A 24,875-nucleotide genomic window follows, 5' to 3' on the forward strand; every position below is an offset into this window, starting at 1 on the left:
CAGGAAATAGCATTTGTCCTCAGTTCCCTGTAGGGAGCGTCTAACATCCTTGTCATTTCGAGTGACAGGAACACCTCTTGCTACTCATGGCTGATGATCTAATCAGCCATGCCCATGTAATGGAAACTCCATACAACCCCAAACAACAGGGCTGGGCAAGCTTCTGGGGCAGCAAGCCCACTCTCCCATCTGGCTGTTCCTGAGTATGAGTCAGTACACATAACACATAAGAAAGTCTTTTCTCGCATTCTGGGAGTCAGCCCAGCACATCAGCAAACCCAGGGCAGGGGCTGTGGCAGCTGGGTGGCCCCGACACTTGCCCTGGCGTCTGAAGGAGGGGCCACGCCCTGAAGCCTCTGTCAGAACTGAGGCAAACAGCTGCACACCCGGCTAGTGGCAGGGGGCGGAGATGGGGGCCGGGAGGAACAGCACCCCGAGCCGGTGTCCGGAGAGAGATCCTCGCAGGTACTCGGTGTCGGGGAGCAGAGCCCCAGAGCCCGCGACACCGGCCTGTCCTCTGGGCTTCACGGGATGGCTTCGTTGCCAGGAGGGCAATGGCCCTGGGTTCAAACCTCAGCCCCAGCTTTCATCTTCCCGAACCCCATTCTCCTCGGAAACTGGAAAGACTGAAACCTGTCGCAGGTTGCTGCGCTATCAGACTCACGCAAACACGAAGGGCGGGCCTTGGCGGCCGAAGCTGCGAGTGGCACAGCACACGTTACCTCCTCTAGGGCACGCGGAGCAACGAAGGCACCTGCTCAGGCGCCCAGCCACGCTGCCTGCAGACAGGGCGCTGGGCAACCCCACTGAGTGCCGGGGCTCGTGCAGCCTGTCCCAGTCAGTGAGCAAGCAGGGAGCCAGCAGCAGCTTCAGCTGCCCTTTCCTCCGCCATCTTCCTTCAGGGCACCGTCAGAGTCTGCTCTTAGCGAGGAACACTGAACACACATGCACAGTGTTTATTTTAAATACTTAGCAGGGGCCGGCGCTGTGGCACAGCGGGTTAACGCCCTGGCCTGAAGCGCTGGCATCCCACATGGGCGCCAGCTCAAGACCCAGCTGCTTCTCTTCCAATCCAGCTCTCTGCTGTGGCCTGGGTAAAGCAGAAGATGGCCCAAGTCCTTGGGCCCCTGCACCCCCGTGGGAGGCCCGGAAGAAACTCCTGGCTCAGGATCGGGGCAGCTCCGGCCATTGCGGCCCGCTGGGGAGTAAACCAGCAGATGGAAGAGCCCCCCCGCCCCGCCTCTCCTCTCTGTGTAACTCTGACTTTCAAATAAATACACAAATCTTAAAGAAAATACTTAGCAGCCATTTTCCATTTACTAACTTTCTGAAGGGCAGTTCTAGCACAAATCGGGCTGCAATTCTTTGAAACACGACGCACCCCACCACCATCGAAGTGCCCCCCATACTGGGTGTCCACTTCAGCAGGTGTGTGCCAGGCCCCCTCTGTGGGAAGGAACAAACTGAGAGCCACTGCACTCTGACCCCCCTCACTGAAACACGGTGGGGAGACGGCTAAGATCTTCCCAAAAAACGGAAACAGCGCTGTGGCTATTCTTGCTGCTGCCGCGTGCGTCTATGCGACCACGGCCTCCCACCTGGGATGGGCACACAGCAGAGCTGACGGCTCTTTATGCGTTATTACTATCAGCATTTTAGAACAGTTTTCTAGAGATGTAATGCACACGCCATACAACTCATCTGCTTAAGAGTACACGACTCAATGGCTTTTTAAAAAATGTTTAGGCTGGCGCCATGGCTCACTAGGCTAATCCTCCGCCTTGCGGCGCCGGCACACCGGGTTCTAGTCCCGGTCGGGGTGCCGGATTCTGTCCCAGTTGCCCCTCTTCCAGGCCAGCTCTCTGCTGTGGCCCGGGAGGGCAGTGGAGGATGGCCCAAGTGCTTGGGCCCTGCACCCCATGGGAGACCAGGAGAAGCACCTGGCTCCTGCCTTCAGATCAGCGCGGTGCGCTGGCCGCGGCGGCCATTGGAGGGTGAACCAATGGCAAAGGAAGACCTTTCTTCCTGTCTCTCTCTCTCACTGTCCACTCTGCCTGTCAAAAAAAAAAAAAAAAAAAAGTTTAAAAATATTTTCATCTACTTGAAAGGCAGATGGGTGGGGACGGGGGAAGAGACCCTGCGATCTTCCATCCACTGGGTCACTCGTCCGACACCCACAACAGCCAGGGTTCGCTGAGGCTGAAACCAGGAGCCTCCCACTCAACTGGGGTCTCCCGACGTGGGTGGCAGAGGCCCAAGCCCCTGAGCCATCCTGTTGGCTGGCAGAAAACATTAGACAGGAAGCTGGACTGCAAGTGGGATAGAGGTGCCTGAACCAGCACTGTGATGTGGGATGTGGCTATCCCAAGTGGTGGCCAACCTGGTGTGTGCCACCTGCCTGTCCCACAGATTTTTATTAAAGAAAAGTATTGCATTTATTATATTTGAAAGGCAGAGGAGAGAGGGAAGGAGAGGGAGGGGGAGAGAGAGACACACACAGAGAGAAAGAGTATCTATCTCCTAACCACTGGTTCAATTCACAAGCGCCTACGACAGTCACAGCTGGGCCAGGCGAGTGGCAGGGACCAGGGACCTGCCCGCCGTCTGCTGCCCCCCGGGATGCAGGCCTGCAGGAAGCTGGCGGGCAGCAGAGCTGGAACTCGATCCCAGGCACTCCGGTAAGGGACGTAGGGTCCCAAAGGTGTCTTAACCCCTGACCCCTGTGCCAGACGCCCATCCGGAAGACTTTCCAGCACATTCCATTCGGTTGTGTGACCTTCACTGCCATCAGTTTTACAACACTTTCATCAGTCCAAAAGGAAGCTCTACCTATCTCCCTCCTTGCAGCCCCTGCCAATCTATCATCGACCTTGTTTTACAGACTTGCCTATTCTGGACATTTTTTTTTTTCAAAGATTTATTAATTTATTCTAAAGTCAGAGTTACAGAGAAGAGGGAGAGACAGAGAGAGAGATCTTCCATTAGCTGGATCACTCCCCATAACGGCCATAACAGCCAGCACTAGGTCATGCCAAAGCCAGGAGCCAGGAGCTTCCTCCAGGTCTCCCATGAGGGTAGCAGGGGCTCAAGCACTTGGGCCATCTTCCATTGCTTTCCCAGGCCACTAGCAGGGAGCTGGATTGGAAGTGGAGCAGACGGGACTTGAACCCGTGTCCATATGGCATGCTGGTGTCACAGGCAGCAGCTTTCCTTGCTCCGCCAGCAGGCAGGCCCCTGTTCTGGAGGTTATGCATCCACGGGATTACACAAGTCAACCTGGTGATTGGCTTATTTCACTTAGCATCGAGTTGTCGAGACTCGTCGACTTCAGAGCATGTCTCAGTCCATCCTTCCTTTCATGAGTGAGTAACAGGCAAGCAGGTGAAATACCACATTTTGTTAGTCCACATTTATCTGCTGGACATTTGAGCTGTTAACACTTTTTGGCTTTTATAAACAAGGTGGTCTCCATTTTATTTTAAATCTTAAATCCTGGGCTGGCGTTGAGGCTCACTTGGTTAATCCTGCGAAGCTGGCATCCCATATGGGCGCCGGGGTCTAGTCCCAGTTGCCCCTCTTCCAGGCCAGCTCTCTGCTATGGCCCGGGAGTGCAGTGGAGGATGGCCCAGGTGCTTGGGCCCTGCACCCCATGGGAGACCAGGAGAAGCACCTGGCTCCTGGCTTCAGAATGGCACAATGCTGGCCATAGTGGCCATTTGAGGGGTGAACCATCGGAAGGAAGACCTTTCTCTCTGTCTCTCTCTCACTATCTATATCTCTACATGTCAAATAAATAAAAAATAAAAAAAATTCTTAAATCCCTAGGTGACTTACAGGCATCCCCCCACCTAAGAAAGATGCACTTGAATCTGTGGCCAGCCCCCAGCCTCAGCTTCCCATCAGCCCTGCCAGACTGGCTCCCTCCTGCTCCGTGGGCTCCTTCCTTCCAGGCTCATGGAGATCGACCCCGTCTCAAAGCTTCACACACATTTCCTGTTCGCCAGACACTCTCTGCCCCGGCACGGGGAACACAGGGCGTTTGTTCCCACTCAGATGTTGCCCGCTTGCTCCAGTCCTCGCCATTATACACATCCTTCCCTTCTGCCTCTCTGTGCGCACAATCTGCCGCCGCCTCTCTGAATGGAGCTTCTGAGGGACGAGGTCTTTTGAGTGTGTCCACGCCATTCAGTCACTCAGCATCGTTTACGAGGGCCCTGTGTGCCCAGTCCCCCTTCCCTCGTGCAACTTAGGGTCTATTGAGGAAGGGAGACAAGTGGAGTTCAGTGTGCTAAGTGGCCCCGGAGGGAGGCACGGCGCGCGGCAGGCCCGGAGAAGGCCTGTGGAAGGAGCTTGCAGTGGCACGGCAGGGGCGTCGCTGCAGGTGAGAGCCGGACGGCGGCTTAGAGAGCTGAGCGCTGTTCTACCCCGCTGTGCGGGGAGCTGCGAGCAAGCGCAGGAAGGAAACAAGAGGCAGGGGGACGCGCGCGGCCCAGGTCCCGGCAGCAGCTCCACCCCACCCTGCAGCGCCACAGAGGTTAAACAGGAGGAGGCCGCCCCGCTGGTTTCAGAATGGTATTCGCAGCAGTGCGGGTAAGGACCTCAAAGGCCCTGAGACCAGACGTAGGAACCCAGTCACTAAGAGGCTGCGAGGGGAAAGCCAAGAAGACCCCGAGAGCCGAAATGCACAGCAGGGCCCGATGCAGGACCCACGTGGGCACCCGAGGCCAAGATCCCAGCAGGGCACAAAGCGCCGGGGCAGACAGAGGGAAGCTGGGGAGGGCCTGAGAACACGTCCCGCTCACTAACCCTGCGAGTCACAGCCTCAGCAGGATCAGGGCCGCTACAGGGCAGACGGCAGCAGTCAACCAGCAGCAAGGGCGAGGACAAAATACAAGGCCTTAAAAAGACGCTTTTCTGAACCTAAATGTATTTAACTTACATGGACTGTTCTTCGCTCAAAAATGACAGCATAAACACCCCGTCCTTCAGACAACCACACAAAAGCATCCAGGGGCATAAGAAAGAGAAACATCTCATCTCTGACACGAGCGGAGACGTATGAGCCCAGCTCCGGCACAGGCAGCGGCAGCGCGCGGTGCCCCACAGGTTACCCGAGGCCGCGGCGGCTGCGAGACAGAACGCCTGCTGCTGCCGATGTGGGACAAAGTATGCATTTCATCTCACAGAAGTACACGCGCCCCTCCGGCGAGCAAAGCCAGCATACCACTGTTCCCAGTGAGGGGAACTGGGGACCGAGGTGTCCTCAGAGTGGCCTGCTAGGACGGTCTCACACACATGTCCAAACGGCAGGAAGCAGGCTGTCCATGGCAGCACAGCCTGCAGACAGGAAATGCCAGTAGCACCATTCACAACGAAACACTTAAAGAAAACCCTCCCGAGTGAGGCTCCTCCCTCGCGAGTTTTCTACAAATTGCTCCAGTAGGAAGGAATCACCTCCTTTGAAGACAAACGATCACTTTAAAAGGATCCAGCATGGACTAAGCTGTGAGTTAAGGATGGTTCCGACGGGCCGGCACGGCGGCTCACTTGGCTAATTCTCCGCCTGCAGTGCCGGCACCGCGGGTTCTAGTCCCAGTCTGGGCGACGGATTCTGTCCCGGTTGCCCCTCTTCCAGGCCAGCTCTCTGCTGTGGCCCGGGAGTGCAGTGGAGGATGGCCCAGGTGCTTGGGCCCTGCACCCCCATGGGAGACCAGGAGAAGCACCTGGCTCCTGCCATTGGATCAGCGCGGTGTGCTCTCTCACGTCCACTCTGCCTGTCAAGAAAAAAAAGGATGGTTCGGATGAAGGCGCATCCGGCACAGCGGTCACGATGTTTCTGGGGCCACTGCACACCTTTGCCTTTATCGGAGTGCTGGGTTCCTCTGCTTCACCCCCGAGTCCAGCTTCCTATTAGTGCAAACCCTGGGAGGCAGCGGTGCCGGCTCAAGTACTGTGCCCCTGCTCCCCAGGTGGGAGATCCATCCAACCTCCAGGCTTCAGCCTGGCCACGCCCTGAGCGTCACAGGCATTCGGAGGAGTGAACTGCCAGGTGAAAGATCAATCTCTTTATTTATTTATTTATTTATTTATTTTTTGACAGTGAGAGAGAGAGACAGAGAGAAAGGTCTTCCTTTTGCCGTTGGTTCACCCTCCAATGGCCGCCGCGGCCGGTGCGCTGCGGCCGGCGCACCGCGCTGATCCGATGGCAGGAGCCAGGTGCTTCTCCTGGTCTCCCATGGGGTGCAGGGCCCAAGCACTTGGGCCATCCTCCACTGCACTCCCTGGCCACAGCAGAGAGCTGGCCTGGAAGAGGGGCAACCGGGACAGAATCCAGCGCCCCGACCGGTGTGCCGGCACTGCAAGGTGGAGGATTAGCCTAGTGAGCCGCAGCGCTGGCCAAGATCAATCTCTTTTTCTCTTTCAAGTAAATAAACCTTTTTAAAACAAAGACTATATTTGGGGAAAAAAAAGAGGTTAAGATGTGAATTCTTACGCATATATTTACCACAGTTTTTAAAAACAGAAGAAGCTGGGGCTGGTGCTATGGTGTAGTGGGTTAGGCATCCGCCTGCAGTGCTGGCAACCCATATGGGCGCTGGTTCGAGTCCCAGCTGCTGTACTTCTGATCCAGCTCTCTGCTGTGGCCTGGGAAAGCAGTAGAAGATGGCCCAGGTCCTTGGGCCCCTGCACTCACGTGGGAGACCTGGAAGAAGCTCCTGGCTCCTGACTGGCGTAGCTCCGGTCGTTATAGCCATTTGTGGAGTGAACCAGTGGATAGAAGACCTCTCTCTCTGTCTCTCTGTCTCTCTCTGTCTTTCTGTAACTTTGCCTTTCAAATAAATAAATAAATCTTTTTTTTTAAAAGAACAGTCATCAGACAATGCTGCCATAAATTAATAAAAATACAGGCTTAACAGTCAAACAGACAACGCAGTACCCTCGGTAATACCAAGCACGTGAAGAGACATAAGCACCATGGTGACAACAGGAGTAGGTGAAGCATTCTGGGGGCAGAGCTCAGAGATATGGATGAGCAAAATGTGTTTGGGGCACTGTCAAAACCCTCGTGGAGGACGCGGACCACAGCAATGAGCGCAGTGAACCACATGAAATGGAAAGAGAAGTCTAAAACGAGCAGAGAAGTAACAGATTTAAAAAATAAGCAGCTTCAGCTCGTAACACACATTACTACTGCCCCCAAAGAAAAACAACTCCAGAAAACGTTATTGAAATAAGAGTAAGGGACTGGCGCTACGGCATAGCGGGTAAGGCTGTCACCTGCAGCGCCAGCATCCCATATGGGAGCCGATTCGAGACCTGGCTGCCTACTTCTGATCCAGCTCTCTGCTGTGGCCTGGGAAAGCAGAAGATGGCCCAGTTCTTTGGGCCCCTATACCCACATGGGAGACACAGAAGAAGATCCTGGCTCCTGGCTTTGGATTGGCACAGTGAACCAACAGATGGAAGACCTCTCTCTATAACTCTGCCTTTCAAATAAAATAAATAAATAAATAAAAACCTATAAAACTCCACAGAGTAATCTCATTTATGATTATTGATGCAAAAACTGTTAGCAAATTGTACCCAGGAGCACACTGTTCTGCAGCCAAGAATAATCCACCCCAGGACGCTGGGATGACTAGATGATAAGGAAGTATTAATTTACTGCACTCCTAAATGTAGCAAAAGAACAGTATTTGAATGACTGCATCTCTACCAAAGCTCAGGAGGTATCTGAATGATTTAAAGGTTCCCTTGCCATCCTGCTTGTGTTGTTACGTGCTGAGTAAGTCCTGCCCGTCAAGATCAGGCTTCCTTACCCACACAGCAAGTCTGGCCGAGTGACGCTCAGATGAGGAAGACACGGTCAGCCGACGTCACTGCTGAGAAGGCTGTGAAAGGCCAGCTGTGTGTGGGGCTCCTTCCCGCACCGGGAGGAAGATAAAACAATACTTAGAAAGAGCTTAGGACCACGCTTCCTAAATGTTAATTATCCTCATCATTCTCATTATTAAAACAGCCACGAGCACATTCTTGCCATTCAGTGATGTTCATCTCTGCCCACTGAAATGTTTTCCAAAGCAGGCAAACTCATCATTAATAGCCGTGCTTGCTAGGCTGCTCCTGCCTCCCACCAGCCAGCAGTAACAGTGGTTCTCCCACAGATGGGCAGCTCAGAATTGAAAGATAAGCTTATTTTGGTACAAAAAAAATTTTTAAATCCATGCTGTTTTTCATAATGTACATTTTTCATGAATATTTGAAGATTCCTTGTATGGATTTCAAATTTTTCTCTACCACAATAAACATTTTTAATTCCACTTTCCACAAACTTTTTGAAGCACTTTAGCATTTAACTTCAGTTCGAGCTAGTTATTATCACCCTTTTTCCTCCCTCTAGTCTTACGACAGTAAAACCATAACTACACAATTTCTGTTTTCAAGTCGGACACTACAGGACTGCGCTGAGGACTGTCCAAAGCCCAAGATTTTGAATGCACCCAGATGCGGGTTACAGAGGAATGCACGCTCTCCACGGAGGACCCAGCCCAGGAACTGAAGCGCTCGTTATCGGTTCCAGGCCATAGCAGAGAGCTGGATCGGAAGAAGAGCAGCCGGGACTCAAACCAGCACCCATATGGGATGCCAGCGCCTCAGGCCAGGGCGTTAACCTGCTGCACCACAGCATGGGCCCCCTCTCTCATTTCCTTCAGGCCCTCCTCCTCCCCTCAAGTCACTTTCCCCAGTTCTCTGTATGTAAATGTCGACACTCACTCCAGACACTTCATATCCCTCTCCCTATTTCTTTATTTCCAAGCACTCCTAAGTCTTCATATTTTACTGCTAGCATCTGCCTCCTCCACTAGACTGTGGCGGATGCTGCATGAGGGCAAGGATTTCTGTCTGTTTCTAATGCTGTAATACCACCATGTTTTATTAAGTAATTATTTAATTTCAGAGACAGAATTACAGAGAGAGAGCAAGACAAAGAGCTTAGCCTACTGCGCCACAGTGCCGGCCCCAACAGTACATGGCCTATGCTATAAGGTACTTGGTTTGCACTGGCTGAATGGGTGGGGAAAAAACTCTTTTCACGGATCGAGGTTCCAGTCGGCCGGCATTTTAGACGCAGGCAGAGAAACAAACACACAAAAGGACCACACGAGAGGAAGGTAGAATGGAGCTGCAGAGCGCTCAGTGGGAAAAGGAGTACCACATCTACGTCACGGGGCCAGCAAGCAGGGAGCGGATCGAGAAGAACACGAAATGAAGTCCTTGAACTACAACAAGTGAACATTTCGACAAGGGCTCAAAACCACCTGGAAAATACCTAGAGGGCAAGGAGCTGAAACGGCAAGCTTTAAAGAAGGCTGCGACGGCCCCACGCTCTCCGGGTTTGTTAAGGGCCAGGGAACGACTCTGACTCGGTTCTCGCTGTCCCAACACGGTGGGTATCACCGTCAGTCACACGTTGCAGGGCAAGAACACAGGCTGAGATGTGAAGTGTTTGCACCCCGCTGTGGCTCTTAACCCACAGTCACAGGCCACTCGCCCTGGGGAGAAGCGGGTTCTGAGCCCCGTAGGGCAGGGGCCGCTGCAGAGGGCAGCCAGCACCTGGGATAACTCAGTGATGGCCTGTTGGCTGCCAGGTACTGCCAGAAGCTCATTAACATGCTGAATCTCCTCCACGACTCGAAGTGCTATCATGACCCCCGTTTGCTAGTCAGGGACCCAGCACCGACGGCCAAGCAGCTCCCTGTAAGCAGCAGACTCTATCTGGCCCCAGGTCTACTGTGTAGACCATTCCCCAGCAAGAAGAGAAAGCACACCACGCCCTTGCCCACGCACAGAGCCCCCAGGGCACGTGGCTTCCCTGCCGCATGTCCCGCAGTCACCAGTAACGTTGTCCTGTCTCTTCCCCACCCCCACCCATCGTAATCTGCCTCCCAAAGGCCTCTGATCTAATGGCAAGTGTTTTCCCTAAAGACACTACCATCAATTAGTGGTGAAGTCTCAATCTGTCACGCAGAAAGCACTCTACACAGCTACGCAGGCCACAGAGCTCCATCAGGCGAGGTCACGGATCTAAGTACTCCATCAAAGGCCCTTCTGATGGAGGGCTCCATCTGCAGCGGAGGCGCTGAGTCACCTCTGACCTGTGAGTGATGCACATGGCGCAGCGACAGTGACAGCAACACGCGTGGCTGCAGGTCCACCCTGAAGCTGGCTCTCCTCCTCCTTCCCTCACAGCCCACCCACAGAGACGGCTCTGCGGCCTTGGTGAGGCCCTGCGGCCACTGCGCCAGGTCAGGAAGAACGGCCACTCACCTGTGCCACAGAGGCCTAGGCTCACTCAGAGAGCAACACCCTCTGACGGCCACGCAAGTACAAGCCGTGGGGCTACCAGGGTGTGGGCCAACCACAGCTTCAGTATGAAACCAGAGGTGGCTACAGCAAAGGCAAGGGCTGTGCCACAAGGTAATGGAGACCCAGTTGCGCTGTGTGTGTGTGAGAGAGAGACGGGGCGGGGTGCTGGTGGTGGGGACTCGGCCAGCTGCTACTACCAAGTGTGGACAGTTTTGGTGCAGTCACACTGACCCTGGCCAGGACTAAAAGATACAAAACCATCAAGTTACAGCCAGGAGCACAGGGGTGCCCCGACTGCTCTGCCCCTAGCCTTGTGGATTTCTGCCTCTTCAGGGCCTGGTACTTTGCTTCAAGGTATCTTTTACATCATCATATTCAACATGCTGAAATGAATGACTCAAAACTGCCACTCTCCTACATACATATCAACATCAGTGCACACACACGTGCACCGAGTGTTCACAGCAGCCCTCCTCCAAACTGCCCCAGACTGTCCAGCAAGAGTGGAGGATGAAGTGGACGCAGCAAGGAGATGAGCCATGTACAATCACAGACAACACGATGAGCGGAGGGATTCCATGACAGAAGCTCAGACAGAACTCTGAAGCCAGACCCAGAACTGTGAATTTGGTGTAAGTGCGTTTTTAAAGCAGAAAAGCAGGTACAGCTTCCACAGGTCAGAAGCCAGGACGCTGCTGTCACTGGGGAGGGCCTCTAGGGGCTGGTCCTGTCTCTCCAGAGAGACACAGGTGGCACAGGTGTGTCAAGGTGGGGCTCTTCATTGAGCTCTACTTCATGGTGGCTGTGCTCTCCTTGAAAAAATCTGTTTTCCCATTGAAAGGCAGAACAGAGAGGGAGAGACTGAGCGAGAGAGAGACATATTCCATCTGCTGGTTCACTCCCCACGTGGCTGCCAGGGCTAAGCCAGGCTGAAACCAGGAGACAAGAATCCATCCAGGTCTTCTACATGGGTGTCGGGGGTCCAAGCACTTGGCCCATCTTTGCTGCTTTCCCAGGCAAGTCAGCAGGGAGCTGAATAGAAAATGGAACAGCTAGGACTTGAACTGGCACTTATATGTGATGCTGGTATCGCAAGCGGCAGCTTAACCAGCGATGCCATATATACTACACTTCAACAGGAAGTTTAAAAAATGTACCTATGGGGGCCGGCGCTGTAGCATAGTGGGTAAAGTCACTGCCTGCAGTACCGGCATCCCGTATGGGTGCCAGTTCGAGTCCCGGCTGCTCCACTTCTGATCCAGCTCTCTGCTATGGCCTGGAAAAGCAATAAAAGATGGCCCAAGTCCTTGGGCCCCTGCACCCCTGTAGGAGACCCCAAAGAAGCCCCTGGCTCCTGGCTTCAGATCAGCACAGCTCCAGCAGGTGTGGCCAATTGGGGAGTGAACCAGTGGATGGAAGACCTCTCTCTCTCTGCCTCTCCTTCTCTTCCTGTGTAACTCTTTCAAATAAATAAATAAATAAATCTTTAAAAAAATGTACCAATGAATATTGTCCAATCTCACCCATTACTGATGTGAAAAAATATGCTGTTTGGGCTTACAACAGCGAAGTCAGTGACAAGACTCCCTAAAATAATGGCTAGCACCAATTGACTGCTATGTACCAGGCACTATGCTAAGAACATTACAAACAGGATTCCGGTCCTGCTAATTATTGAACTGTCAAAAACTCCCTTTGAAAGAGTTGTTGTTTCTTGCCTATAGTCAATCAGGTACTACTGCTTGGCCAAGGTGTAGCTCCACGGCTCATGGATTTAACACTGGGGTATGCGAATGAGAAAGGAGTTTACATTACAAAGCAGGAGTCACATTAGGCCCCCAAACTCTTCTGCAGGACACTGACTTTTTCATTGGGTCCAGGCCAGCTGTCTTGTAGAGCAGCCATATTCATATTCATATTCATACAGGATGCCAGCATTGTAGGCAGTGGCTTAACCTGCTGTGCCATGACACTGGCCCCAATATCTTGAGATCAGGTAAATATATTGAATTCCCTCAAAAATCATTCCATAAGCGGGCTTTTTAAAAAGTCTGTAATAATCAATTCAGGGTGGGTGTTAACGGGTAAGCCATCACTTGGACTGCCCACACCCACATCCAAGTGCCAGGAACTGAGCCCCATCTCTAATACTGATCCAGCTTCCTGATCATGTGCACCCTGGGAGGCAGCAGGTGATGGCTCAGGTATTTGGGCTCCTGACACCCACATGGGATATCCAGATGGAGTTCCTACCTATTGGCTTAGCCTGGTCCAGTTCTGGCTATTGTGGGCATTTGGGGAGTGAACCAGCGAATGGAGGCTCTTTGTCTTTCAAATTAATTAATTTCTAAAAAAACAACTCTTGGCCTGTGCCGCAGATCAATAGGCTAATCCTCCGCCTGCGGCGCCAGCACCCTGGGTTCTAGTCCCAGTCGGGGCGCCGGATCCTGTCCCGGTTACCCCTCTTCCAGTCCAGCTCTCTGCTGTGGCCCGGGAAGGTAGTGGAGGATGGCCCAAGTGCTTGGGCCCTGCACCCGCATGGGAGATCAGGAGAAGCACCTGGCTCCTGGCTTCAGATCAGCATGCTGTGCCGGCCGCAGTGGCCATTGTGGGGTGAACCAACGGAAAAGGAAGACCTTTCTCTCTGTCTCTCTCTCTCACTGTCCACTCTGTCAAAACACACAACTCTTATGGGGGTAATTTATATATAATAAGCTATCACTTACAGTGTACAATTTGATCATTTTGAAATGTGTATATGTTGAGTGAAATTACCACCACATCAAGACAGGAAATATTTCCATCATGCCCCTAAAGTTTTCTTAGATCTCTTTAAAATCAATTCTTGCCGCCACAGCTTCCAGGTCACCAGTGATCTTCTTCCTGTCCTTACAGACCGCTTTGCATTTTCCAGAGCTTTATGGAAATGGCATCACAGTCTGTTGTCTTGCATCAGTCTCAGCAGGACTCAGATTCGGCACGGGACTGCATGTTGGTCACCGAGTCCTAGGCCAGTGGGAGGGGACACCATTACTTGTCTATTCACCTGCCGACGGTGGGCAGCTTCCATTCTGAGGCCCTCACGGCCAAGTGGTGAAACAGTCGCGTCATGTCTGGGTGCACACATTCTCACTGCTCTTGGGCAAAACCTCGAAGTGCAATGTTAAGTGAATGCGTAACTTTGTAATGCATTGCCAGAGAGCTTGCCAAGGCAGTTCTGCCCGTCTGCATTCTCCTCAGCAGTGTGTGAGGTTTGAACTGTTCCACATCCTCACCAATACTTGGTCCTCTAGGTCATTTCATTCCCCCAAGGATTTCAAAATCCAATAATGTTGGCTGCCTGATGAATTATGCATTTGTGTGAGTGTGTCTATCTGTCCCACCCCTGAATATCAGATATCATGAGGGCAACCTGAGCACAACAAAGTGCCTAGCTTACAGTAGGAGCTTAATTAATACAAACATTCAATAACTACTAGTTGACTGAAAAAAGTTTGCCATCCTCCTCACTATACAGAAAGATGGTAAGCTGGGGCGGGTGTTGTGGCATAGCGGGTAAAGCCGCCACCTGCAGTGCTGGCATCCCACAGGGGCACCGGTTCAAGTCTCAGCTGCTCCACTTCCGATCTAGCTCTTTGCTGTGGACTGGGAAAGCAGCTGAAGATGGCCCAAGTCCTTGGACCCCTGCACCCGTGTGGGAGACCCAGAGGAGGCTCCTGGTTCCCGGCTTCAAATCTGCACAGCTCTGGCCGTTGCAGCCACTCGGGGAGTGAACCAGCGGATGGAAGACCTCTCTCTCTTTGCCTCTGTCTCTCTGCAACTCTGCCATTCAAATAAATAAATAAATAAAACTAAAAAAAAAAAAAAAAAAAAAAAAGAGGGCAAGCTAATTATTTAAATTAAAAAAAATTTTAGAAGATTCATTTATTTGAAAGGCAAGTGACAGAGAGAGAGAGAGAGAGAGAGAGAGAGAGAGAGAGATCCTCCATCCACTGCTTTACTACTTAAATGGCTGCAACGGCCAGGTCAGTCCTGGCCAGGCCGTAGCCAGGAGCCAGGAACTCCATCTGGGTCTCCCACAAGGGTGGCAGGGCCCAAGTAAATGAGCCACCATCCTCTGGCTTCCCAGGCACATTAGCAAGGAGCTGGATTGGGAGTGGAGCAGCCAGAACTTGAACTGGCATTCTGATACGGAATGCCAGTATTCCAAGTGGGGCAGCATAGCCTGTTGTCTACAACACCAGCCCTGCTCAGTACTGTTTAATGAGTAATCGGGAAGATTTGTCTTTCTGTAACCATTCAATTCTGTACCCAGGATTTCAAAATCCCACTCAACCAAGGATGAGAGGTCAAGCCTGACCTGGTCACGCCTCCTGTCAAGGAGCGCACACTCTGGAAGACAAATCCAAAGGCCCTTGTGTGAGTGACACAGCCTGCTAAGAGCAAGCACTGACAGTCTAAGGCAGGGTGTGCGGCTCCACTCCAGGCCCTGTAGCCAAGGACTTCTGAAATAAATGAACTCTGGCTACAGCACAGTGCACAGCGAGGCGCTGCCCTGGGAGGCAGGCACTGGCGCTGCTCCTGGACTTTTGCAGGATTCCTCCTGACAGGAGCAGGCCAGGTAAGGCAAACACTGCCCTCCCTCCCCGGCTAGGCTAGCCCTGCACCCCGACACCGAGACACTGAGACCCGCCATGACTCCTGCAGGTGCCGGCTTCCCACAGCTGGTTCTCAGAGCAAAGGCACAGCCCCTGGTAAAATCAGATGCAGGTGCACTGGGAAGTGGGTGGGTGGACGGGATGGTAAATCATCTTTGGCATTCTTATTGTCAACTACTGCCAGCTCTCCTCAACTTCAGGGAGCTTTTCCTTCTACAGGCATTAAATGACATTATGAGGCACAAACAGAACTGTGGCCCATGAGGTCAGCGCTGTGGCATAGTAGGCTAAGCCTCCACCTGTGGCACTGTGTTCCACATGGGAGCCAGAGCCAGTTCGTGTCCTGGCTGCTCCTCTTCTGATCCAGCTCTCTGCTTGTGGATTGGGAAAGCAGTGGAATATGGTCCAAGAGCTTGGGCCCCTGCAACCACATGGGAGGCCTGGGAGAAGCTCCCAGCTCCTGGTTTCTGATCGGCTCAGCTCCGGCCGTTGCAGCCATTTGGGGAGTGAACCAGTGGATGGAAGATCTTTCTGTCTGTCTGTAATTCTGACTCTCAAAAAAAAAAAAAGAAAAAGAAAGAAAGAAAAAAGAAACCTAAAACTGTGGCCCAGCAGTCATTCCACAGAAGAGTCAGAACCCGGTTTCACTGCAGATCTGAAGCAGGCAGCACCCTGCCCTCCCTGGGAACGCCTCCTCTTGGCCCCTGGCAGCACCGGCAGACGCTGAGGAGCCGCCACCTCTCAGTAAGCAGACTGGTTAAGAAAAAGGACTAGCGGGATGGGAAACCGTCTCCATCACTGTGCCCTGCCCCTCCCACTATCCAAGAAAGATAAAAATAAATAAATAAATAAATCACAGGAATTGGGATCAAGGAGGTGTAGTCTCACACCTGATTCCAAGCAACCAAGCTGAGAGAAGGCTATTTTTAGCTCAATGGCTCCTGGGAGAAGTGGCCCGAGAACACATGCAGCTGAGTCACGGCAGGCAGAACAGGTGGCGACAGGGAGGGGGACACTTGGGTGCCCCCTCAAAGGGTTCCCACAATGTAGTACATGGCTATTTCCTCCACTGAAAACATTCTGACTAAAACTTGCCCCAACCCAGGATTGTTCACTGATCACCTGCTGCCTTCTGGGTGCACACTAGCAGGAAGCTAGAATTGGGGATGGAACAGGAACTTGAACCCAGGTCTCCAATACGGGATCTGTGAGTCCCAAACAATTTTTTAAAAAAATATTTATGTATTACTTGAAAGGCAGAGTTACAGAGAGCCAGAGGCAGGGAGAGACAGAGAGGTCTTTCATTTGCTAGTTCACGCCCCAAATGGCTGCAATGGCCAGAACTGGGCCCATCTGAAGCCAGGAGCCAGGAGCTTCTTCCGGGTCTCCCACGTGGGTGCAGGGGCCCAAGGCCTTGGGCCATCTTCTGCTGCTTTCCAGATAGCTGGATTGGAAGTAGAGCAGCCAGCACTCAAACTGGGGCCTTATGAGATGTCAGCACTGCAGGCAGCAGCTTTACGCGCTACACCACAGCGCTAGCCCCCCAAGCAGTATCTTAACTGTCATGCCAAGCCCTCCCTGACCCAGGATGTAAAACTGTGGTCTTGTGACCACTGGGAGCTACCAACAGAGTGTATTTTATCCTGAGAAATTATTCTCAGGAGGATGGTGATCAAGCTCTAAAAGTAACCCCTGAGCTAGACTCCAGTAAGATAAAACGTACAGAATCAAATGTTCCTACTCCCTGCTATGCACCAGAGAGCTCAAATTAGCTTGGCCAGTGTTTGCCGTCACTTAGGAATGACACTACCAGAGAAGGGAGCAGTGACTCCATGGCCTTGGCTAATTTTCCACATAGATGGAACTAACTAGAGAAAAAAGCAGTCGAGCCAGCACCGTACAGTCAGTCTGACTCTCAGTGGTGGGCCCAGGGCGGCTGGGGGAGTGACATACCCTCTCCCAGCCTTTCCGTGTAACTGCAGCTGAGACAGTGGACATCTAACGTCCCATTAGCACAGCCAGCACAGACGCCATGGCAGGGCCTGGGGCCGGCCTGGACGCACCCACACTAGCGTGCAAGCTGGCCTAGCTACTGGCCATTTTTGGAACACATTCTAACTCTAGGAAACATGAAACAGAGTCAAGGAACTGGCCAGAAATGTCAAGAAAAAGACAGGTGCAAGGCAGAAGCGATCCTCACTCCGTGTTGTAAGCTACCCTGAGAATGGGAACACGGGGGCGGAGCCTCAGCAGAGGGGCTTGGTTACAGACATCAGGAACAGCAAGGCTGAGTGAGCAAGCAACCACCTTTTCTTGTGATCGGTGTTTAAAGGGAGCTGGCAATGTACTCAATAAAACTTTATTTGAAATGTTGAGCAACAGAGAGAGAGACAGAGACAGAGATCTTCCATCTGCTGCTTCACTGTTGTGGGCATCTGGGAGTGAGCCAGAGGGTGGAAAATCTCTGTCACAGTTCTCAAAAAATGGCTCTCCAATCCAATTCTTGGCTACTGAATATTTTATTCAGATTTATTTGCTTATTTATTTAAAAGATAGAGAGACAGAGAGATCTTTCATCTGTTGGTTCACTCTGCTAGTGGCAGCAATAGCCAAAGCTGGGCCAGGCCAAAGTGAGGAGCCAGGAACTCCATTCAGGACTCCCACATGGACAACAGGGGACCAAGCACTTGGGCCATCGTCCATTGCTTCCCCAGATGCATTAGCAGGGAGCTGGACTGGAAATGGAGCAGCTGGGACTCAAACCAGTACTCCAGTAAGAGATGCTAGCGTCCCAAGGGGCTGCCTAACCCACAGCGCCGTGACGTCAGCCCTGAATTCTTTTTCCACTGGAAAATAGGAGGAGTAAGTGAGCTGGTGAATTCTGGGCCCGTCACCTCATCTAAGAGGGCTATTCTGAAACAATCCCGAGGCCGCTCATACTGCATACCATGAAGTATGTAAACAAACAACCAATGTGTACATGCAGAGAGCTAAGACTAAGACATATATCAAAATCACTAGTTGTGGTTTTCACCAAATGGAAGAACAGAAATTTTAAAAATTCTAGTTTCCATCTTGTTAAATTTCTACAACAAATGTGGTTTCATTTTATAAGCATGGAAAAGAAAATACTTTCAGGAAATAAGAGAAGGGTACACTGAAGACATCTCCTAACAACACACACAGCTCACAGATAATAGTCTTACCCCCCCCCCCCCCAATCCTGTAAGAGTGCAAACCAGGGGGCGGTGTGGAGCAGCAGTGAAGCTGCCGCTTGTGACGCTGGCAGCCCATGTTGGAGCGCTGGCTTGAGGCCCAGATGCACTGTTTCAGATCCAACTCCCTGCTAATGCACCTGGGAAAGCAGCAAAAGATGGCCCAGGTACTTGGGACCTTGCCACCTACATGGGAGACACAGGTGGAGCTCCATGCTCCTAGCTTCAGCCTGGCCCATGGCCCATGGCGGGTGAACTGAACCAGCAAATGGAAGGGCGTGCTCTCTGTCTCACTGACTCGGGATCAAACAAATGAGTCAGAGGCAACCCTGAAGCTCTAGGCGCCGTGGTGATGGGTGACAGGGATGCACTCCGATGGAGGGTTAAGACGCCTCAGCTTGGGAGTGGCTGGGGGCAGGGTGGGTGGAAGGCACCTTCGAAGCTGGCAGGACTCACAGATAGAAGAGGACGTCAGTGGATGTGAAAAAGCTGACCACACTGAGAGGACAATCACCAGGCGGAGAACCAGGGCGGGGGCAGCTCAGCTCGCCGATGGGCTCGGCTGGAGGGTGCCTGCGGGACACTCACACCTGAAGGTACTGCAGAGCCAATCCCAACAGCTCCCGCAGAGGGCCAGCTCCTCCCCAGGGCACACACTAACAAATGAGGGAGGAAGGATGGGGAGTCAGAGCCATCAGTGGTCCCACTAGTGGGGGCCCATGGGAGAAAGACGCCACGACGTGGCTCAGAGCCTCTCCCCAGAAGACACTGATTCATTACACAGGGGAGGGGCCGGTGCTGTGGCCTAGAGGATGAAGCTGCTGCCTGCAGTGCCCGCATCCCATATGGGCGCCAGGTCAAGTCCTGGCTGCTCCACTTCCAATCCAGCTCTCTGCTATGTCCTGGGAAAGCAGTGGAAGATGGACCAAGTGCTTGGGCCTCTGCACCTGCATGGGAGACCTGGGGGAAGCTCCTGGCTCCTGGCTTCTGGTTGGCGCAGCTCCGACCGTTGTGGCCAACTGGGGAGTGAACTATGGGGTGGAAGACCTCTCTCTCTCTCTCTCTCTGCCTCTCCTCTAGGTAACTCTGGCTTTCAAATAAATGAATAAGTCTTAGGCCGGCGCCGTGGCTCACTAGGCTAATCCTCCGCCTAGCGGCGCCGGCACACCGGGTTCTAGTCCCGGTCGGGGTGCCGGATTCTGTCCCGGTTGCCCCTCTTCCAGGCCAGCTCTCTGCTGTGGCCAGGGAGTGCAGTGGAGGATGGCCCAAGTGCTTGGGCCCTGCACCCCATGGGAGACCAGGAAAAGCACCTGGCTCCTGGCTCCTGCCATCGGATCAGCGCGGTGCGCCGGCCGCAGCGCGCTGGCCGCGGCGGCCATTGGAGGGTGAACCAACGGCAAAGGAAGACCTTTCTCTCTCTCTCTCTCTCTCACTGTCCACTCTGCCTGTCAAAATTAAAAAAAAAAAAAAAAAAAAAAAAGATTAAGTCTTTCAAAAAAAATCACAGAGGGGAACTGGGTGGCTTTTCAGTGGAGAAGCCTGGCAGACACTACCTGCATCAGGGTTAAGGTGCACAGTGCGAGTGACGGAGGGAGGACCCACGCAGAGCCTCCTGCCACATACACCAAGGACACAGCCTTGCTGCCCGAGTGCCCACGGGGCTCTAGGCCTGAGCAAGCACACAGAGCCACAGAAGGCCTCACTGCTCATCACCCTACAAAAGAACTGACTGGCGTACTGAGAATTTGCTAGGGAGGCAGACAAAGTGCTTGCGCTCCCATCTACTGGTTCACTCCCTAAACAATGGCCTCAGCTGGCACTGGGGTGGGCAGCACATGCACCACAGCGCTGGGAGGCACCACTGCCCTCCACGCCTTCCAGAGTCTGCCTCAGTACAAAGCTGGAAGCTGGAGTCAGAGCCAGGGATTGCCAGGACTCAGTGTGGGATGTGGACAGCCAACCAGTATGCTTTTTTTTTTTTAAATTTATTTCTTTGAAAGGCAGAGAGGTCTTCCATCCACTGCTCCACTCCCCAAATGGCCACAGCGGCCAGAGCTGGGCCTATCTGAAGCCAGGAACCTGGAGCTTCTTTTGAGTCTGCCATGCAGGCGCAGGGGCCTAAGCACTTGGGCCATCTTCTACTGCCTTTTCACGTCATAGCAGAGAGCTGAATCGAAGAGGAGCAGCAGGGACTCACACCAGGGCCCAGATGGGATGCTGGCACTGCAGGAGCACCAGCCCCCTAACCAATGTCTTAACTGTGACGGCAAATGCCCACCCCTGAATTTGTTAAAACTATCAAGGCCATGACGTCATGAAAAACAGATCAAACTGTTCTGAATGAAAGGAGACGAAAGAGATTTGACGCATGGCCTGAGATTAAGTCTGGACCAATTTTTCTGTCTGTTGTTATAAAGGATATTAGTGGAACAACTGGCAAGATGAAAACGCTCAGAGACTGGATCACAGATTAGTAGGAGATCAATGCTAACTCCCATGTTTAACGATGGTGCGGTGCTTCTGTGAGGGGAGGGTTTTAGGTAAAGGTTTGTAGATGCTAAGGTACATCATGTCAGCAGCTGCCAAACATTTCATATACAGAGAGGACACACACCCAGATGGAGGAAGAATGAAAATTCAAAATGTGGTAGAATGAACACTGAGGTGAGATGGGAGTCTTCGCAATTCACAGTCTGTTACAACTTCAGTTTTCTCCAACTTCCTTACAGATCCAAAAATTAAGGAAAAGAACCCCCCGCCCCCAAACCCGGCACCATCTCGCTCAAGCACAGGGTCAGCAAGGAGAGGTTTCAGCCATGCACGTTTGCTTCCTGCACACTTTCTCCTGTCCAAAGGAGAGGGGCACCAAAAAAGACCGGATATAAAACCAGGGACAATACATGGGTGCTGAGTGCAGGCTCGGGGTGCAGAATTCCTGAGCAGTGTGCTGATCCAGATCACACCAAGTGTCTGCCCTGACTCAACCCTAGGCACCACAGAAACCCCGCGTCACTGCAGCTTTTGGTGGGCTTCACCCTGGAAACCATCTTCCCTGACCTCGCACATCTGCAGTGAACACAGCACTGCTGCCCAGCTCCCCGTGCTGCCGGCGAGGTGGAAAGCAGAGCTGGGAGCCACCTGCACCACACGGCCCTCAGTGCTCTGCAATTAGGAAGGACACATGTCCACATGTGACCCCTACCACAGCCGCAGAGCAGCCCAAGCTTACATTCATTCATTCTCTCTCTCTCTCTCTCTCTCTCTCTCTCTCTCTCTCTCTCTCTCTTTTTAGAGTTACAGAGAGGGAGGATGAGACAGAGAGCTCCCTCCACAGGCTCACTCTCCAGATGGCTACAACAGCCAGGGCTGGGCCAGGCCAAAGCCAGGAGCCAGTTTATTCTGGGTTTTTCCCGCATGGGTGCAGGGGCCCAAGCACTTGAGCCATCCTCTGCTGCTTTTTCCAAGCCATTAGCAGGGAACTGGACTGGAAAGGGAGCAGCCAGGACATAATCCAGTGCCCAAATGGGATGCTGGCACTGCAGGTGGTGGCTTTACCTGCTGAGCCACAACACTGGCTCCCAAGCCTATATTCTTCTTTTTAAAGTTTTATTTATTTGAAAGGCAGAAATACAGAGAAAGGAGAAGAGAGAAAGAATCTTCCATCTTCCATCTGCTAACCACTCCCTAAATGGCCACAATGGCCAAGGCTGGGGTGGGCCAGGCTGGGCCAGGCCAAAACCAGGAGCCAGGTGCCTCCCTCAGGTCCTCCACATGGGTGCAGGGGCCCAAGCACTTGGGCCATCTTCTGCTGCTTTCCCAGGCACACTATCAGGGAGCAGGATTGGAGGTGAAGCAGCAGGGACCTGAACCAGTGGCCATATGGGAGCCTGGCACCACAGGAGGAGGCCTAACCCTCTAAACCACAGCGCTGGTCCCTAAGCCTACCTTCTTAGGCTGAGCTACTGATGCCCAAGAATCCACACTAGCACGTGCCTGCCTGTTACATCACCTTCTTCTCCAAGACATCACCTTGAAAGGAGCTAAGAAAAAATTAAGGGAACCAATAGCATGAAACTGGAAGGTCAAAGAGACACAGTGGAGTTCTAAATGGACGAAGCAAGAGGTTTTAACGTCAGTAGAATTTTGTCATTTTAGGAACAGTGCAGAAAGCTTGCAGTCTGCTTCCGTGACAGTACCAAGTGGACAGTGGAGCTGCAACTCAGTGGCACCATCAGCAGATGTCCAATCACTGTAAATGCTTCACTACCATAGGAGAGCCCTCCGCCAACACCTGAGTCTCAGGTACCCAATCAACACAGCAGGGGCTGCACAGTCAGCACGACACATTCACTTCATGAAACCAAATCTATTGGTGTCCACTCCAGCACTGAGAACACGAGCCCCCACTGAGCGTCCAGGTCTGCAGACCGCACTGACAGGCAGGCAGCCAGAGTTCTGTGGAAGACGGCGGAACAGGGAGGCAGCTTACTGCTCTGGTCTAGAGAAAAATAGTTAAAGAAAAAAAAAAAAAAAAAAAGGTGGAGAGCGCGCAGGCTCAGGGAGGGGATAGGGAGAAAGCAGCAGAGGAAAGTCCATGCAAATTAGAGGGACACTGCGGACCCACATGGAGGGTGTGGATGCGCACAACTCAGGACCCCAGCAGCTGAGCACCTCAGCACCAGCTCTGGAGAGTGAGGTGAGGCCACACTGCAGCAGCCCACGCCACTGGCGATAAAGCTGTAGGAAGAGCCTGGCACGAGTCTTGCTTGGAGCCCTTTGGGGGACAGTATACCTGGCGACCTAGAGGGAATAAAAGAGGGCACCCGGCACTAGCCAAGAACGGGCAGGCGCCGTCTTGGACATACGTAACAATTGTGCCAGCTTATATTCGTGCACCCAGCAATCAACCAAGCAGAGATGCCTGAGTCTGGCTGGGAGAACTGACAGGGGCTGGGTGCTTGTGACTGTGGGAGCCTTGTGTGCTGGGACTGTGGAAACACTGTGGCTGCACATGCTCGGGGGTCCCGACTCCCTGCTGAGAGCCACTGCTGTGCGATCTGTGCTCACACCGAAGAATGCATGGAACCTTTGTGTGGTTCCTGTGGCAGTGAGAATGAATACTGTACTCACTGGGGCAAGTGACCAGGCACTGGTCTCCTTGGAGGGGAGGAGGTAAGCATGACACTGTGCCAACAGAGCTGAACAAGCTTCCCCTCTTATTTAGGGGAAAAAAAAGAGAAATTACCATGCCCAATTCGGGAGTCGCCTTGGACACTGCCCTCACCCTGGAACACTGACATAGCTCCCTGGCCATACCCAGCACACACCTCTAATCCACAAAGGCATAGTCCGAAGATAAAAGTCATCACAGTGGGGAAATACACCAACAAGCATCTCCACAAGTGCCTAAGAAGAAACGCAGCAATTCCAGAAGCAAGAATAAAGAAGACCACAGGATGCCCCACAGGAACGCGGCACCTCAACACTAGAATGGGAAGATGAAGGCTCAAGAAATGCCAGGGACGGAATTCAACACACTGATCACGGGGTTTCTCAGAAGTGATCAGAAGCAAACCCACAACTACAGAAATCCCTACATGACATCAAAGAACATTTTTCTCATGAAATTGAGATTTTTTAAAGAGAAATCAAAATGAAACATTGGAAATGAAGAATTCAATAGAACAAACAAAAATGCAGCAGAAAGCCTTAACAAGAGAATCAGTGAGGCAGAAGAAAGAATATCTGAGTTAGAAGACAAATCTCTGGAAATTTCACAGACCAAAAAAGGGAAGAAATCAGAAAATTAAAAAAGTGTTGGAGATATACGGTATACTATTAAACCACCCAACATATGGGTCTTAGGAGTTCATGAAGGCACAGAAAGACAGAATTGATTAGAAGACCTTTTTAGTGAAATAATTACAGAAAAACTTCCCTAATTTGGAGAAAGAAATGAACTTTTAAGTACAGAAAGCACACAGAACTCCTAATAGATATGACCAGAAAAGATCTTTTTAAAAATTTTTAAAAAGATTTTATTTATTTATTTGAGAGGTAGAATTACAGACAGAGGGAGAAACAGAGAGAGAGGTCTTCCATCCACTGGTTCACTTCCTAAATGGCCACAACAGCTGGAGCTGAGCTGATCTGAAGCCAGGAGCCAAGAGCTTCTTCCAGGTCTCCCATGTGGGTACAGAGGCCCAAGGACTTGGGCCATCTTCCACTGCTTTCCCAGGCCACAGCAGAGAGCAGGATCAGAAGAGGAGCAGCCAGGACATGAACTGGTGCCCATATGGGCTTCTGGTACTGCAGGTAGAGGCTTAACCCACTGTATCACAGTGCTGGCCCCCAGAAAGGATCTTCAACACGACACACTGTAGTCAAACACTCCACAGTAAAACATAAAAAAAAAATTCTAAAAGAATCCAAAAAGATTCTAAAAGAAATTCCAGATTACTTTCAGAGGATCTCCAATTAGACTCACAGCTGAATTCTCATCAGAAACCCTACAGGCTAGGAGAGAATGGCAAGATATAGTCCAAGTCTTAAGAGAAAAAACTGTCAACCCAGAATACTGTACCCTTCAAAGCTCTCATTTATGAATGAAGGTGAAATGAAGATCTTTCATAAC

At 52.1% G+C, this 24,875-nt stretch overlaps 1 protein-coding gene across 1 annotated transcript in view; it reads right to left on the reverse strand.

Annotated features, from left to right (window-relative positions):
* ARHGAP35 (Rho GTPase activating protein 35) overlaps positions 1 to 24,875 on the reverse strand; it is a 113,885-nt gene that overhangs the window by 20,864 nt on the left and 68,146 nt on the right. The gene's annotated exons all lie outside the window — the stretch shown is intronic.

This window comes from Oryctolagus cuniculus, chromosome 18 (genome assembly GCF_964237555.1).
Source record: "Oryctolagus cuniculus chromosome 18, mOryCun1.1, whole genome shotgun sequence".
In the NCBI taxonomy this organism is placed as follows: domain Eukaryota; kingdom Metazoa; phylum Chordata; class Mammalia; order Lagomorpha; family Leporidae; genus Oryctolagus; species Oryctolagus cuniculus.